This window comes from Arvicanthis niloticus, chromosome 13 (assembly GCF_011762505.2).
Source record: "Arvicanthis niloticus isolate mArvNil1 chromosome 13, mArvNil1.pat.X, whole genome shotgun sequence".
NCBI classification, from domain to species: Eukaryota; Metazoa; Chordata; class Mammalia; order Rodentia; family Muridae; genus Arvicanthis; species Arvicanthis niloticus.
This window is the reverse complement of record NC_047670.1, coordinates 56714426-56732229: the sequence shown is the minus strand read 5'-3', so window position 1 is coordinate 56732229 and position 17804 is coordinate 56714426. Positions and strand designations below refer to the sequence as shown.

General features: G+C 47.4%; 1 protein-coding gene across 1 annotated transcript in view; it reads right to left on the bottom strand.

Annotated features, from left to right (window-relative positions):
- The window catches only part of Zc3h7b (zinc finger CCCH-type containing 7B), a 46518-nt gene extending 34625 nt beyond the window's left edge, over positions 1-11893 (bottom strand). The window contains exon 1 of the mRNA XM_034516773.2: positions 11572-11893. The gene's annotated coding sequence lies outside the window, so the exon portion shown is untranslated. The remainder of the gene's footprint in view (positions 1-11571) is intronic.
- Positions 11894-17804: the final 5911 nt, after the last annotated feature.

Genomic DNA, 17804 nt, shown 5'->3' with positions numbered 1-17804 from the left:
CACACACACACAAAGTCCATCGGGAGGACAGAACTGTCTCTCCTTGCAATCCCATATATTTTACTTGTGATCTAGAAGACACTGAAACAAAAGGCTCGGTTCAAAAGAATCGTTTGCGTCCACAATCATCTCAAAAGTGGGGTTTATCATCCCATTGTTCACAGAACAATAAGGCTTAGACTGGATGAGGGCTGGCCCAAGGCTACACTATTGCTGAGGAAGGCCAAGCTGCTGGCACCTCCCCTAAAACCCCACCAAGAAAGTAGGTTACGAAGCGAGTGTAAAACAGTGTCCACAGGCCTCGGCAGCCTGCAGTTTGCTTTCTTTGAAACTGGACATCTTTTTTTGAGACAGGATTTCTTTATGTATTCCTAGATGGCCTGGAATTCACTATGTAGACCAGGCTGGCCTTGAACTCACAAGACCCATCTCTCAAATGCTGGGTGGTGCCACCACGCATGACAACTTGTTATGGTTTTACTACTTATTTTTCATTATTTTTAGGTATCTGTATCAGAGTATAGGCATGGACAAGAGAACTGAGCTGCCTGAGAAGGCCGCAGGTGCTGGAGTTAGAGACTGTTGTGAACCACCTGAATGACTTGTGTGCTGTGAACCAAACTACGGGTCCTCTGGTAAATCAAGCGGTGCTCTTGACCACCGAGACCTCTCTCCAGCCCCTGACAACTTTTTAATAAAGGTGTCATTTAAGCTTAAAGAGGAAATGAAGTAAGAGTAGCAGAAGGTCACCCTTGGAAATTGTAAGAGAGCATCAGGTCATCACTGGTGGGAGTGCACGACTTTAATCCCAGCACTTGGGATGCAGAGGCAGGTGGATCTCTAAGTTTGAGGCCAGCCTGGTCTACAGAGTGAGTTCCAGGACAGCCAGGACTACACAGAGAAACCCTGTCTCGAAGAACCTAAATAAATAAATAAACAAACAAACAAACATAAATTGCCCAGAAGTCACCACTCAAGAGTGACCCCAATGGCCGGACAGTGGTGGCACACGCCTTTAATCCCAGCACTTGGGAGGCAGAGGCAGGCGGATTTCTGAGTTCGAGGCCAGCCTGGTCTACAGAGTGAGTTCCAGGACAGCCAGGAGGACTACACAGAGAAATCCTGTCTCGAAAAACAAAACAAAAAAAAAAAACAAAAAAAAAAACAAAAAAAAAAAAAAAAAAAAAGAGTGACCCCAATGCCATACACTGTCTTCCCATGCTCCGAGTAGTTAGTCATTTACTGCCCCTGCTAGGGAAGAGATTTCTGACCCATTGTGGTGCACTGCCTACTCTGGTGCCCAGCGGCAACAGGAAGGCAGGCTATGACAGTGGCCATCGGCCCTGGGATTAAATCCCATCACTGTTCCACACTGCTTTGAGGGCATGTCTCTGAGTTTCATTACCTGTAAGGTGGAGCTGGCCGTACCTGGTGGCAGGACTCTCATGTCTCTCCAGAGCAGGTCAGGATGTATTTTCCGCTGCACCGAGTGCTTCAGTCAGTACTGATCCTGCAGTGTTGGACTAGGCCACTCTTTTCTGGTAAGAACCATGGCCAACTTGCTATTTTTATTCAATACATAAACAGTGCTCACCTGAAAGGGACTGTCCTGTCACCAGTACTGGGACACAGTTAATAACCCCCTGCCCTACAGAGTTTTTTTTTTTCAAGATTTATTTATTTTACTTTACGTGTGAACTTTTTAAATGTATACATGTATGTGCACCACATGGATGTCTGTTGGGTTCCACAGAACTGGGGTTATGAATGGTTGTGAGCTACCATGTGGGTGATGAGATTCGAACCCAGGTCCTCTGCAAGAGCAGTATGTGCTCTTAACCACTGAGTCATCTCTCCAGCCCCAGCCCTCGCAGATCTTCACCACGGGTGAGCAGGCAGAAAAACAGGTGACAAGTTGGTCTGGGACGATGGCTCAGTACATAAAAAAGGTACAAGGACCTGAGCCTGATTCCCAGAACCCACATTTAAAAGCTGCTCACAGAGAGAGCAGAGAGCTTCGCAGAGACTTGTGACTCTTGTAGATATAACCAGGTTCAATCCCAGCACCGTACGGTGGCTCACAACAGTCTGTAAGAACACTCCCAAGGGACCTGATACATGACACACTTATATACAGGCAAGCAAAACATTCATACATGTAAGATAAATGAATTAAAAATTTAAAAAGGCTGGGCACAGTGATGCATGTTTATAATCCCAGAGCTGGGGAGGCAGATTGCAGTTAGGTTCCTGGGGTTCACTGGCCACCCACTCCAGCTTCCTAGGTGAGCTCCAGGACATGAAATCCTGCCTCAGATGGATGGCTCCTGAGGACTAACACATGAACCTGCCCACATATGTACACATGCTTGTACACATATGTAGATCTGCAAACACATGAACAGACATACTCACATGATAGGTCAGTGTTAAACACACAGAACAAGGCAGGCAGAGGCAAGAGAGAGGAAGAAACAGGTGGTAGGTGAGGGAGTGAAGACTCTTCAGAGGACATCGCATTTGAGACACAGAAGGACAGAGGACTAGTGTGCACCCAGCTGAAGGCAGAGAACGAGCTGTGCAGGAAAAACAAGGGGCAAATAAGGTGCAGGAGGTGGCGGGAGCAGCTGCAGCGTGACCAGAGAGCTACAAATCTCGCTGGACAAAGAGGACCATGTTGTGTCTGTATCCAGCAGGAGTGACAGGGCCTCACTTCAAGAAACTCCCTTTATGCCAGGCAGTGGTGGTGCACACCTCTAATCCCAGCACTTGGGAGGCAGAAGCAGGCAGACTTCTGAGTTTGAGGCCAGCCTGGTCTACAGAGTGAGTTCCAGGACAGCCAGGGCTACACAGAGAAGAAACCCTGTCTCCAAAAACCAAAAAAAAAAAAAAAAAAAGAAGCTCCCTTTGGCTGTTGCATGAAGACGGATGACAAGAAGAATTTGAGAACACAAGGAGGCTCAATACAGGCTGGATTGAGGCAGAGAATGGAGGAGATTCAGGAACATTCTGGAGGTTACTAAGCACTCACACTGGGTGATCTTTACAGCTTTTGACAACCATCTCTGGCCCTTCACACCAAACAGGGCACAGAAAGGGAGAGAGAGGCTGAGAATGGTGACATACCGTAGTTGCACTGCCGGGGTGCCTGCCACTGGACTTAGGGACGAAAGGCAAGACTTATGCTCCACCCTGCTCTGTGTCCCTCCACCTGTAGGGGAACAGCACCTCATGGGATGGAACAAGAGAACAGCTGTTCCAAGGTAACTTCTGAAATCCCAGGAGGGTTGGTCCAGGACCATCACCACAGCACGGACTGGCTCCTGCCTGACTGGTACTTCAGAACACAACCTGGCAGGAGGAGACAGCTGCTGGCCTCAGAGAACCAGACAAGCTACTGATCCCTTCTGGAGCCAGATTTTAGGCCCAAGAGCCTCTGGAGGTAGAAGAAAACTGACAGCATCCATTTTCTTCTGAAAGTCAGGGACATATGTTTTGAAGGATTGCCGAGATACAGGAAATCAGCCCCTATTGTAAATAACTTAATAAATGACTAAATAAATCTTGGTGATAGAAAATGTTACCAGTCTAGAAAGATAAGAGATGAACTGGGCTGGGCACTGGGGAGGCTGAAGCAGGAGGAGTACCAAGAATCTGAGGCCAACCTGGGCTACAGCTGGGGACTGGGGACTGCTCAGTGGCAGTCAGAGGCTCTGGGGTCCATTCTTAGACACCTCCCCAAATAAAAGAAAGAGACTAAGCAATCCAATGGCATCTTGTATGTGGCAGTTACAGACTTCAGTCGCCAGGTTCTCAAAGGGTGCGACACACACAGGTGTGTGTCGTGACTGTCTGCCAGAAAGTCCCAGGATCCTTCCGTCTCCTGTTCTCCATAGCTGAGATTACAGAGATGCATCACCGCACCAACCTTTTAGATGTGTGTGCACGAATCTAGTAATCTTGACAGTGGGTGTGGAGTGGCTTTACTAATAGGACACTGTTCTTTGTTACACTTTAGCGTCTGTGTTTGCAGGAAGGCGTTAGAAGTTCCCTATCTCCATTATTAGCCCAGGTATAAATGGTTGGTCCTAATACCTCCAATGGATATGCTAGAAAATTGCCCCTATGGTGTTTTCAATTGGAAGATGAAACTGTTTCACAGGGTTAGGGTTAGGGTTAGAGTTATGCTTAGCCTTAGGGTTAGGGTTATGGTTGGGGTAAGGTTAACAGTGAAAGTAGGAGTGGAGCTGGGGTCAGTGGTAGGGCTGGGTCTGGGATTGGTGTTAGTGGTGTTGGTAGGATTTGGTGTTGAAGTAGTGGTAGCAGTAGGGTAGATATAGGGTAGAAGCAGGAACACACTTGTCTGGGGTCCTTGTCTGTCACTCTGCTTCTTTGAGGCAGGGTCTCTCTCTCTCTCTCTCTCTCTCTCTCTCTCTCTCTCTCTCTCTCTCTCTCTCTCTCTCTCTCTCTGAACCAGAGGCTCACAGTTTCTTGGCTAAGCTGGATGCTGGTAAGCACCAGTAATCCTCTTCAGACCTGAGGTTATGGGAGTCTGCAAGGACAGCAGCTTGTTACATGAGTGCAGGGACCCAAACTCCTCAGGACTGTGCCACAAATGTTCTTATCCGCGGCCTTCTGCACCCAGCTTCTTTATTATGGTGCTGGGGATCAAGCTCAGATCCTCACGCTTGTCTGGCAAGCACTTTACTGACTGAGTCATTCATCTCCCCAGCACTTGGAATAGAGGCGGGACAATTAGGAATTCAGGTCTGACCTCAGCTATGCAGTAAGTGCAAGACCAGCCTGGTTTACATAAGACCCTACAAGACCAGGCACACCTTTAGTCCCAGCACTCGAGAGGCAGAGTCAGGCAGATCTGACTGAGTTCATGGCCAGCCTGGTCCTCAGAGTGCATTTCCAGGACACCAAAGGCTATTCAGAGAAACCCTGTCTTGAAAAACAAACAAAAAAGCCAAAAACAAAACACAAAACAAAACAAACAAACCCTACCAAAAAACTTCGGGTCCTAGAGTCCTATTGGCTTGTCTGCTCTATTGACAGCTATATGATTGTGGAAATGTTCTTTGTCTCTCTGAGCCTCAGGCTCCTCATCTGCAAAATGGGTCCAGCAATGATACCCGCCTTCCCCCAGGGAGTAGTTAAGTGCATAAGACACTAGATGCACAGAAAGAGCCAAGCACTGTGTAGTCTGTGGCAGCCACTGTCCTTGTTCCCATTCCAACCTCTGATAGAAGGCTCTGGAATTGTCCCCAAAGAAGTCACCTAGATGGTGCTGGAGAGAAGATGGGTCCTGGAGACAGAAATGCCGTATTCCATCCCCAGTGGGCTCTCAGCAGTGCTAACAAACCCCTGCAGAAGCCATCCCCTGCCTGCACAGAAACAGACTCTCTGGGAAATACACATAAGGTGGAAGTAGTTCTGTGCTGGTGCTGTCACAGGAAGGAAAACGAGCCTGTTGGCTCTGCACCAGTAAATACGATGAAAGGAGTCGGCCCCGTGATGGCCTCCGGAGCTGACAGAGTTGTCGCTTCAACCCACTTCAGAGTGCAGCCAGCCCTCCCCAGCGGACAGCCCACCTTCTGTGTCTCAGGTCTACACTGGAGGTCCTGAGTCCAATTCCCAGCAACTACACGGTAGGTCACAACCATTTGTAATGGGATCTGATGCCCTCTTCTGTTGTGTTTGAAGACAGCTACAGTGTACTCATATAAAACAAGTAAATAAATCTTTAAAAAAACAAAATCAAAACAAACAACAACAACAACAAACAGAGTCTCCCTCTGTAGACCAGGATGAAATTTGCCGGCTTCTGCCTCCAAATACTGCGGTTAAATGAGGAATTCTGTCATGCCTAGTTCTCTCTTCTCTCTTTCCCTGTCTTTTTCTCCTTCTCCCTCCCTTTCTCTCTTTCTTTTTTTAAGACAAGGTCTCTGTGTATCCCTGGCTGTCCTGGAACACCCTCTGTAGACCAGGCTGTCCTTGAACTCATGAGATTTGCCTACCTCTGCCTCTTAAGTGCTGGGACTAAAAGCATGTGCCACCACTGTCGGACTCCTTCTCTCTATTTTTTAAAGTCTGATGTTAAATTATGCATATATGTATATATGTATATATGCATATGTACATATGTGCATGTGTGTATATATGCATATATGCATATATGTATATATGTATGTGCTCCCAAGTGCTGGTGCCCATGGAAGCCAGAAGAGGACACTGATCCCTTAAAACTAGAGTTACACTTATTTAGTTGTGAACCTCCCAACATGGGTGGTGGGATCCAAACTTGGGTCCTCTAAAAGGGCAGCAGGTGCTCTAACGGGTGAGCCACCTCCCAAGCCCTGACCTTCTAGCTCTCTCATTTAGCTCTCTGGATTACTACCAAACAGCAGCAAACCTCAGGACTCATCGGAACATGCTGGCACATGCCTGCAACCCCAGCACTTGACAGCCAGGGTCAGAGGGTCACTGGGAAACTGACGCCAACTTGGTCTCCACAGCCAGGTCCAGGGCTACTTAGTGAGAACAGAGGCAGACTTCAACTGGAACACACTGTGGTCCCTACACTGTGGCTGCACCAGGTGACTCATTCCTCAGGCTTTACCTGTCGCTGCTTCCGTCTGTGCTCGGAATGGCTTCTCTCTGGCCTTTCTTATTCTATCTTTCAAGCATTCACATAGAAATTCTTCTAGGAAGACCTTGCACCCCAGGCGGAATAAGCCTGCCTCCTCCACACTGGGGGATAATTCAATTTGACAACATAATGGCTGAGTGTGTCCTCCTGGCACGTCCACCATGGCTGGAGGCAGAGGCAGGATCAGAGCCAGTTCCCATCCATGGGAAGCTCAGGTTAATGGTCCCTATCTGTCTCGTGCCCAAGCTCCAAGCTCTTCCAGGGTGATAATCGAGGGCCCCAAGAGCCCCTAAAGATTAGAATTACTCAGATTTCCACACCTCAGACTATGCTCTCTACAGCCCTGCTGCCTTTTCTGTGGGATGGGGGAATTCAGACACCTCAGGAGAACTCTGGCCTTGAAGCACCTGCTAACCTTCCCATGTGAAGCCCTATGGCTGTGGCGTTTGCCAGTTCCTACTTTCCTGGCCTTTGTTTTTGTTTCCATGACAGTGGAGACGAAGGCATGAGCACATTTGATAGAACAGTCAGAGAGGCCTGGGTGTCTCCTAGTATCTTCTTCAATAAAATCCAGCCACAAGTGCCCACCCTCACAAACTACAATCAGATAAAATCTAAGTCAAAAAATAATTTTTAGAGCCGGGTGGTGGCAGCACATGCCTTTAGTCCCAGCACTGGGAAGGCAGAGGCAGAGGCAGAGGCAGGTGTATCTCTGTGAGTTCGAGGCCATCCTGGTCTACAGAGTGAGTTCCAGGACAACCAGAGCTACGTAGAGAAACCCTGACTCGATAGAAACAAAACAATAGATAAATTTTTTTTAAATATTAAAGAAAAACTTTTTGTTGTTTTTTCTTTTTTTGTTTTTTGTTTTTTGAGACAGGGTTTCTCTGTGTAGCTCTGGCTGTCCTGGAACTCACTCTGTAGACCAGGCTGGCCTTGAACTCAGAAATCCACCTGCCTCTGCCTCCCAAATGCTGGGATTAAAGGCGTGCGCCACCACTGCCCGGCTAAGAAAAACTTTAAAGATAGACAATGTCAGTCTCCCTGCACAGAAATAACAGAAGTTAACTGAGCCTTCCTTCCTTCCATGTCCTCCACCTTGGCTGAGCGCCCCGCCCCTTCATCCCATGCTCTACCTCCTACAGGAAACTGTCCTCGACACTTCCAGGCGCCATCGTGCCTCCTCTTAGTGCACTAACCGCCAGAACTCTCTTTTCTTCTGAAGTTCTTGGTTTCAGTCTTAAAAGACTCATTGTGTGTATGCATGTATGCACGTGTGTGGATGGCCACACCTGTGTGCAAGCACAAACCCCAGAAGAGAGCGCCGCGTGTCCGTCCCTACAGGGTCTCTTCCTGAACCTGGCACTCATTCAGGACTAGGCCCTTAACCACCGAGCCATCTCTCAGCGCCTGTTTTCTTACTAAATTTCCCTTTCTATTTCCAGCCAGACTACAAGGAGCTCAGACCCAGACCTGCCTCATGGCAGCTTACTAGAGAGACTTTTGACTTGCCAGGGTGCACAGGACTCTGGGAAAGGGAATATTCAGAGATAGGAAACTACTCAGGGGCCCTATGGCCATTTCTAGCAAGACATCCAATTCTCTAAGCCTTACACTCTTCATCTGGAAAAGAAGGATTGGAAAACGCCTACCCCACGACAAGCACGACGGTTCAGTGGGTAAAAGTGTTTGCCACCAAGTCTGAGGTGGCAACCTGAGTTTGACCCCACGGACTCACACAGTAGAAAAGAATGGACTCCGTCAAGTTCTGATGGCCGTACGCACACCATGACGAATGCACACTCTCTCCCTGTAAGTACATGGGTATAAAACTTTTATTTTTTAAACTTTATGTGTGTGGCTGTTTTGCTTGCAAATATGTTAGTGAACCATGTTGTGTGCCTGGTACCTTCAGAGACCAGAAGAGGTTTTAGATCCCCTGAAAGTGGAGTTAAGGACAGCTGTGCATCACCAACTGAGTGCTGGAAATCGAACCTCAGTACTCTGGAAGAGCAACCATGCTCTCAACCTCCAAGCCATCTCCCCAGCCCAATATATTAAAAAAAAAAAAAAAAAAAAAAAAAAAAAAAAAAAAAAAAGGTGATGAGGAAGAAAATGTCTACTTGATGTTTTGCTAGGATGGACAGATGAGCTCACAGATGAGAAAGGCATTTTGTCATAAATGAACTTAACAAGAACTAAAAGCACCATATAAACACACATACTTTCCATACTTTCTTCTTTCTTTCTTTCTTTCTTTCTTTGTTTGGTTGTTTTGTTTTGAGACAGTTTCTCTGTGTAGCCCAGGCTATCCTGGAATTTACTCTGTAGACCAGGCTGGCCTTGAACTCAGAGATCTGCCTGTCTCTGTGTCTGCCTCACAAGTGCTAAGGTTAAAGGTGTGGATCATGCCTAACTAAGATTTTATTTTTTTATTTTTTAATTTTATATGTGTGTGTGTGTGTGCATGTGTGTGCGCACGCGATCCCCAGAGCAAGTGCAGGTAGAGGCAGAGAGGGTGTCAAATCCTCTGGACCTGACGTTTACGGGCAGTTGTGAACTGCATGACACGGGTGCGCGGGGACATGAACTCAGGTCCTCTGCAGGAGTAGTTAACCACTAAGGCACCCCATAGTTACCACTACCCCCTTTTTTTCTTTAAGACAGGTTTCAAGTCAGGTATGGCAGGAGGACTTCTGAGTTCAAGGTCAGCCTGGTCTACAGATCGATTTCCAGAACAGCCAAAACTACACAGAAAAAAAAAAAACAAAAAAACAAAAAAACAAAAAAACAAAAAAAAAAAAAACACTATCTTGAAAAACTAAAAACAAAACAGAAAAACACAAGGTCTTACTAGGTAGCCCAACTTGGCCTGGAAGTCACGATTCTCTTGCCTCTAACTCCGGAGTGCTGGGAGATGTGTATCAGACCTATCACGCGTGCACATGCACACAGACACACACACACACAAAATACTACACACATGTTATCACTTTAAGGGTCTCAAACCCGCTGATGATTGTACTGTCTCATATATAATAAGGCCCAAGAGACAAGATCATACCACTGAACTCAACAGCCAAAAAAAAAAAAAAAAAACCCAACCAAACAAACAAACAAAACAAAAACCCAAACTCAGCAAGCCACATTCTGAACTGTCCTACCTAAATTGGTTAGAGTTCACACCAACCATTTAAACAGACCTTATGGCAACCTCAGAACCATAAAGACACTCTCTCATCCTGAGAGCTCCCTCCTGGAAATGGAGCTCTGGAGTCAGACAACTAGTTAGGAATCCTAGCTCTCTTGTGTACATTTCCAACAAGATACCCAATTCTCTAATCTGGAAAACAAGGATGGCTAAACGTCTACCTGACTTAGCTGCATGACAGGCAGAAGAGCTCAGGACACACACACACACACACACACACACACACACACACTCCTTCTAGAACCTGCTTCACCCAGGTTTGGGCCTAGCATCATGTCTAGCTTGCAGCAGACTTCTATGGGAGAAAGAAGCACGGAGACATCAGGGAGGGAGGGCATGGTTGTCTGCAGTGGGGGGAGGCTTGGTAGTAGAGGGAAAGATTCTGCTGGAATTTCATGTCCAACATAGTTGCTAAATGTGCTATAATTATCGCATTTGTGTAAAAATTCAAGGATCTGCATTCTGTCTGCTATTTTCATCAAACAGGATGAACTGCAGGCTCTCCGGAAAATGGAAAGAACTTGGGGGTTCTGATTCTTGTGTCCAAGCACCTAAGTCCTGGCTAACAACGAAGGTGGGGGGGACACAATCCCCCATCACTTTACAGCGGTCCCCCAGTTCCCCCGACTTGAAGCCCCAGCCCCTCCAGATCCCAGTCTTCCCCATCAATGTACTTTTGGCACCCCAACCATCCTGTTCTGTCAAGAATGAACTCTTTCTACACGTTCCCACTCCTGCGGTGTTGGGGGGAGGGAGCTTTGTCTCTGCAAAGGACCCTCAACCCAGGAACTTTACAAACATCTGAGCCTGAGGGTTTCTAAGCTAGAAAGAAAAAGAGTTATGGATCGCAGAGGGGACCTTCTGTCGGCCGAGGGCAGTGGCGACGGGATCGGCTCTGCTTCCCCAAGGCCCCCAGCCCTGCCAGGGCGCCCCTCAGTCTCCACAATCCAAGCACCTAGCAGTTCCCGTGAATCCCCTGCCTGGTTACTGCCCACCCCGGAGGCCTCAGAGCGCAGCGACGGATGCCACGACCGGAAATGCCCTCCTGCTCAGCCAACCCAGACCGCGCCCCCCTTTCCTGCCGCCCCCTCCCCCAGGGCTGGGCCCGCAGGCCCCGGATCCCCGGACTCGCGTGGCCGCCGTAACCGACTGGGGCAACCCATCAGCCGGCCATTGTCCCCGGCCCTCGCCGCGGCCCCTCCACCTCTAGACACTGCAGATTCAAAGCGAATACAAAAGGAAAGGGGGACCCTAACTGCCAGCCTCGGACCACCTCCTTGCAGTGGGTTCCGCAAAACATCCACGCACCCCCCCCCAAAGCTCCAGACCCAAGGGAGATTGCCCCACACCACGGAAGAAAAAAAAATCCCAAGACATCCCCTGGAGGCTGCAGTGGAGACCCAGTCTCCCAGGCGGCAGGTGCCCGGCCACACAATAACTTTGAAACTTTGGGGCAGGGGTACGGGAATCTGCAGAGAGATCTCCCTCAAAAAACCAGTTCGCGGTAATGGAGGTGCTATTGCTTTATTCTTGCAAAGCCGCCTTTCCAGGTGGCCTGGTCCGAGCTTCCCGCGCCTCCTCCGCGCGCGGCCCTGCCCGGCCCTGCCCCGGCGCCCCAGCCTCGCGCGCCCCAACCTTGCGCGCCGCCGGGGACGCGGTGGCCCGGCCTCTGCCCCGCTGGGCTCCGCCGCGCCAAAGCACTCACCTCGGCCGGGCTGCGCTCCCCGCGGGCCTGCGCCGAGCCCGATAAATGGTATGCTATGACTAGAGGTATGATTACGTTATTATTATTAGTAATAATAAGAGTAAATGCTATTTAATTACGGGCGGCCGCATCCTGCTCCCGGCGCCGCCGCCCGGGCAGCTGGGTCCATGTGGCTCCGGAGCGCTTTACTTTCATTTCCAGCCCCCTCGGCCGGCCGCTCGCGGCAGCACCCGCTGGAGGTTCCGTCTCCCTGCAGCTCTCCCTCCTCGGGTCCTAGAGAGCGCAGCTCCTCCTCGCCTTGGTCGCGCCCGGGGTGGGCGGCGCGGGCTGCGCACCTGGGGAGGGGGAGGGGAAGCTCCCCTTCCCCAGTGGACGGTTCATGCCTGGAATTCACCTTGATTTGCTTTCAAAACTGCCCTTTCTTTTCTGGGATTTCCTTCTGGCAGTTCTGCATTTCTGGGCGGATGCTGGAGCAACCTCTGCTTTTTTTTTTTTTTTTTTTTTTTTACCCACCCCCCCAATCGTAAAGCCACACTTGGCTTTCCAGGTGTTTTGATGAAGGAAAGCATCTCCAAGCATCTGGTGGTGTTGTGCCCTTTTCTTTGATAAGGACCTCAGTCAGGATCTCTTTTGGCTGGGGTTTCATGTATAAAAAGTTAAAAATGGGGGGGGGGGGAGTCAATGACACTTGTTTAAGAAAGCCTGGCTGATTTTATTCAAGGAAGGGCCATCATGGTGGATTTAGGGACCACTGCAGTGGAGGTTTGCAGTGGTGCTGAGACACTGTGCTCAGCCCTGAATTCAGCATGAACCGAGAATTCATAGGGCAAGAAGCAAGGCAGGATCAGCAGACATAAAACTTAAGGTAAAATGTGATTGCTGCTAGCCCCACCCAACAGGTTTTTAAGTGTTTTTAAAGTCGGATCTTTATTTTGTGTGTACTGGCGTTTTAGCTGCAGTTATGCACGGGTATCATGTGTGTCCTTAGTGCCTTGCAAAGGCCCAGAGGAGGGGGTTGGAGTTCCTGAAACTGGAGTCACAGATGGGTGCTGGGAATGTAACATGCATCCCCTGGAAGAGCAGCGGGTGCTCTTAAGGACTGAGCCATCTCCTGAAGATAGGTCAAGTACTGAAACATCACCTTGGGGCATAGTGGAGAAGGAGGATCCTGAGTGGATATTGATAGTGTTCTGAAATGTCAGGTAAGGGATTCTAGTTAAGCCAGTTTAGCAGGATGCTTGCTAAAATTTGGACAGTTGGACAGGGCTTGGTGAAGCACGCCTTCAACACCAGCACTTGGGAGGCAGAGGCAGGCCTGGTCTACGTAGACGGAGCAGTCAACTACACAGAGAAACAATATCTCAAAGAAAGTAATGATAATGATTTTTTTAAAATAAAATAAAATCCAAACAAGCCAGAGTTAAATACGCAAACCCCCAAAAAAGTTCAATCCTATTTGGAAAGTTCAGGAAAGCCTAAGTAGAATGTTATCATAGAAAGCCATTTTGTTGGGGATCTTTCTAGAAGGGGGTTAAGGTCGCTGAAAGGGCCAAGATAAAAGAGAGCCCAAACAAACAGATCTTCTGTGAGTGTTCATGGTGCAGCCTCAGAACTGCCAGTAGATAGGCTGGGTTTGAATCCAGATCTTTTGACTCCACGTGGTGTTTATCCAACACAGTAAGTACCTGCCCTATTAATTCCTGAAGTACCCGATCCCAGGATGCAGTTTCTCTTTTTCCTCCTCTCCGTTTTATGCACATGCATGTGTGTCTATATTTAATATATTGCAAATCAGCTGTGAGTCTGGCAGGCTTCATCTTTACAAATGTTATCTCCTCAGCAGACACTTGTGCCAGACATACCCTTGGGAGCTAGGGTGTAAATATGCTACAGCAGGTGCTCAAGAGGGACAAGAACCTAGGGCTGTGTTTACTTATTCAATTCACAAAAGAATGCTGGAACACAGGTCTTAGCATTCCCATTTCACAGGTGGGTAACTAAAGCTCAGAGATTAAACTGTCCAAGGGGGAAGTTCTGACTCCAGAGTCTGTGTGTCCTGCATGGCCTCTGATAGTTTCTAGTAACTCTACTTTCAGGGCACACTGGAAAGGGAGCACATGCTCATACGCTTTTCTTTTTTCTTTTCTTTTCTTTTCTTTTCTTTCTTTCTTTCTCTCTTTCTTTCCTTCCTTCCTTCCTTCTTTCTTTCCTTCCTTCCTTCCTTCCTTCCTTCCTCCTTTCTCTCTTTCTTTCTCCCCCAACCCCCTTCGAGTTGTTGTTGTTGTTGGAGACAGGGTTTCTCTCTGTAGCCCTGGCTGTCTTGGAACTCACTTTATAGAGCAGGCTGGCCTTGAACTCAGAAATCCGCCTGCCTCTGCCTCTCAAGTGCTGGGGTTAAAGGTGTGCACCACCTCTACCCAGCCTCCTCCTTCCTCACTACCTTGTGAGGTAGCAGATGCCTGGGATGAGAAGCAGGGAGCAATCTCAGAAGCAGAACCAGAGTGCAGCTGCTCTCATGTGTCACTGGTGTTTCTATAAAATCAAGTATTGGGTCGCTTGGGATAGACTCAAGATCATGGGCTCAAGGAAGAGGCAGTCTGGGCCTGGCAACTTTAGTGTCCATGTGGGAGGTGGGGATTCCTGGGTGATATGGTGAGAATCACTTGGCTAACTTTAGAAATACTTAAGGTCTCTTGCTCTACCATTGTTCACTGGCTGACACACACACACACACCAAAGCACATGGAGTAATCTCAGTACCAGTTGCCTCATATCCAAAATCAAGATTTAAAAACAAAACAAAACAAAAACCAAAGTTGAGTGAGCTAAGCAGTGTGGTGTACACCTGTTATTTATGGAGGCAGGAAGCAAGAAAATCAGGCATTTAAGGCCAGCCTCAACCAGCCTAAATCTTAGCCCACAATAAAGACTGAACAATGCCAGTTCCCAAACCTCCTGTGCAATTTATGCTGAGGTATTCCTGACAGCTTACTACCTCAGGCACCGTCGCTAACAGCGCTCATTTAGGGGATAAGGCCACAGAAGCCAGTTGGATTACTACATCCTGCCTCAGATGAATTAGCTGGCAAGAGGCCTGAAGATTCTGCTATCCCAAGCTGCTGGTGAAATACCAGATACCCTTCAAAGAGGAATATCTGTCAATTAAGGAAGATTTGGCTGGATGCTAGCTTCTAACATTTTCAATGCGACGTCAGTTTGTTAAGCTGGACTGTCAGAGACACACCAACCAGAGGTGGAGTGCTATGAAGGTAAGTACCAAGAATCTCACACCAATAGATAGGTTTTAGAGTTCTGATGTTCCCCTGTGAGCCTGCATGTCCTCACATCAAAGCTTAGAGAGTACTAACAGCTACTACCTATTCATCCTGAGCAAATATAAGCATTTATCAAGTCCGTGTTTGCTTGTTTGTTTAATGTGCATTAGTGTTTTGCCTGCATGTATGTATGTATGTCTACATGATAGTGTCATATCCCCTGGAACTGGATTTATAGACAGTTGTGAGCTGTCATGTGGATGCTGGGAATTGAACCCAGATTCTTTGGAAGAACTGCTTATGCTCTTAACCACTGAGCCATCTTTCATTCCCAGGAGGTCTCCCATCCAAGTCCTAACCAGGTCCAACTCTGCTTAGCTTCTGAGATCAGACGAGATTGGGCGAGTTTAGGGTGGTATGGCCATAGACCTAGCTATCTATTCTTATTTCTGGCCATATGTCAAGCTATCCTCGGATTGGTTGCCCATGGTTGGGGTTGACTGACCGCTGGTTCCTGGATGCGAGTTCTCATTTCTGGGAAACAAAAACTTATAGACTAATCTCCTAAACTATGTTTGCAGCCTGTGATGGAGTCAGCCTGGCTCTGGCTAACTCAGTCCTCTCACTGCTTTCTGGTGAGGAATGAAGACAAGCAGTTAGTGATTGGGTCAAGGTCACACATCTAAGGTAGAGTTGGACACAATTCAGTCACACGCTTGTTACCTGTCCCATAAGCCATGACCACTGTACCATGAGGGGGATCATCTTACTTCTGAATCTGTCACTCATTCCCCCCAAGGATTTGTCACATGAGTGAGTCGCAAGAGGTGGGAATCCAAGGCCTTGGCCTTGAGAAATTGACAAGTATATCATTCATGTATCTTTTCAGTGAGCACCTTCTGTGCCAGACTTAGACACTGTTATCTCCAGGGAGAACCCCAGCACTAGACAACCTTAGTTGAAGTCCTGTTCAGGGTCATTTACACATTCAACAAGCTGCCAGGTCCCAAGTGCCCACAGCTCTAGCACGGTCCCAGGTCTGTGACCTCCCACAAAAGATCTTAATTTGATGACACTTATGGAAGGACCCAAGATGTATTCATAAATTTAGCCTTGAGTTCCTTCTTTCTCATCTGTAAATTGGGTGTGTGTTGGACTGAATGTGTCCCTACTAAATCCATATATTGAGTTCTTTGGGCAACAATCAGGCCATGTGGGTGGAGATCTCATGAACAGGATCAGAACCCTTAATAAGAGGAGACACAAGAGAAGATTACAGGGAGAGAGCATCAAGGAGTGGTCACATGCCAGCAAGGAAGAAGGCTGTATGCCAAAAGCCTGTCTGTGCTGATCCTGAATTTTTTTTTTTTAAAGATTTGTTTTTATTTTTATGTATGTAAGTACACTGTTGCTGTCTTCAGACACACCAGAAGAGGGCATCAGATTCCATTACAGATGGTTGTGAGCCACCATGTAGTTGCTGGGAATTGAACCCAGGACCTCTGGAAGAGCAGTCAGTGCTCTTGACCTCTGAATCATCTCTCCAGCCCTGATGCTGGATTTTCACCATTCCAGATCTGAATAAATGCTTTATGTCACTAAAGTCTCCCAGCCAATGGTGACAACTTGAGTTAGCTTGGGGGACGTCCTAAGATAAGATAATGCTTAGCAGTGCAGGACACACTTGGAGATACGTTGCTAGGTGATTTTTATCATCTTGAAAACATTATAGAGTGTACTTGCACAGTCCTAGAAGATAGAGCCTACACCATGCCTAGGTTACATGGTAAATGCTGCCTTGTAAGTTGTTTGTTGTTATTGGAAACCTCATTATGGGCGATTGTTCTCCTGTGAGAATTAATATTTTTTTTTGAGACAGGGTCACACTATATAATCTTGGCTAGCCTCGAACTTATAGAGATCTGCCTGCCTCTACCCCTAAGTACTGCAATTAAAGGCGTGTATCATCACACCTGGCTTGACGGTTACTTTTTTTTAAAAGATTTAATTTATTTACTTTATGTATATGACGAGTACACTGTAGCTGTGTTCAAACACACCAGAAGAGAGCATCGAATCCCATTACAGATGATTGTGAGCCACCATGTGGTTTCTGGGATTTGAACTCAGGACCTTTGGAAGAGCAGTCAGTGCTCTTAACCACTGAGCCATCTCTCCAGCCCCACGTTACTTTTTTTTTAAAAATATTTATTTATTATATATAAATAATATATATATATATATATATATATATATATATATATATATATATATACAGTGTATAGCCTGCAGGCCAGAAGAGGGCAACAGATCACATTACGGATAGTTATGAGCCACTGTGTGGTTGCTGAGAATTGAACTCAGGACCTCTGTAAGAGCAAGCCAGTGCTGTAAACCTCTGAGCCATCTCTCCAGTCCCTTGGTGACTACTTATATTTTATTATGGTTTGGGGGATTCAAAACAAAACAAAACAGGCCCTTACATGCAGTCAGCATACAGAACTGCTGAACTAAATTTTCAGTCCCTGTGGTGGGGAATCTTATGTATAGTATGAACGAGTTGTAGGGTGCCCAGACATTGACAAACAAACAGTGTTAAACATTGTTCTGGGCATTGCAGTGAGGATATTTTCTAGATGAGTTTAACATTTAAATTGACAGGCTGTGTAAAACAGATTGCCCTCTGTAAGGGGGAGAGGTCTCAGCCCATCAGTGTGAGGTTTAACCAGTACATCAAGGCAAAGAGAAAGGCCTCCTCTGTCTTCAAGCTGCAGGCCTTTGGCCTTTCAGCCTTTGGTCTCCAGTTGAAACATTACTCTTCCCTGAGCCTACCTAACAGACAAACAAACAAACAAAACAACTTTCTTGAGTCTCCAACTTGATAAATGCAGATCTTGGGACTTGTCACAGGGTTGAGTACAGAGCTTAATGCAGAACACTTGATCCCCATCAGAGCCT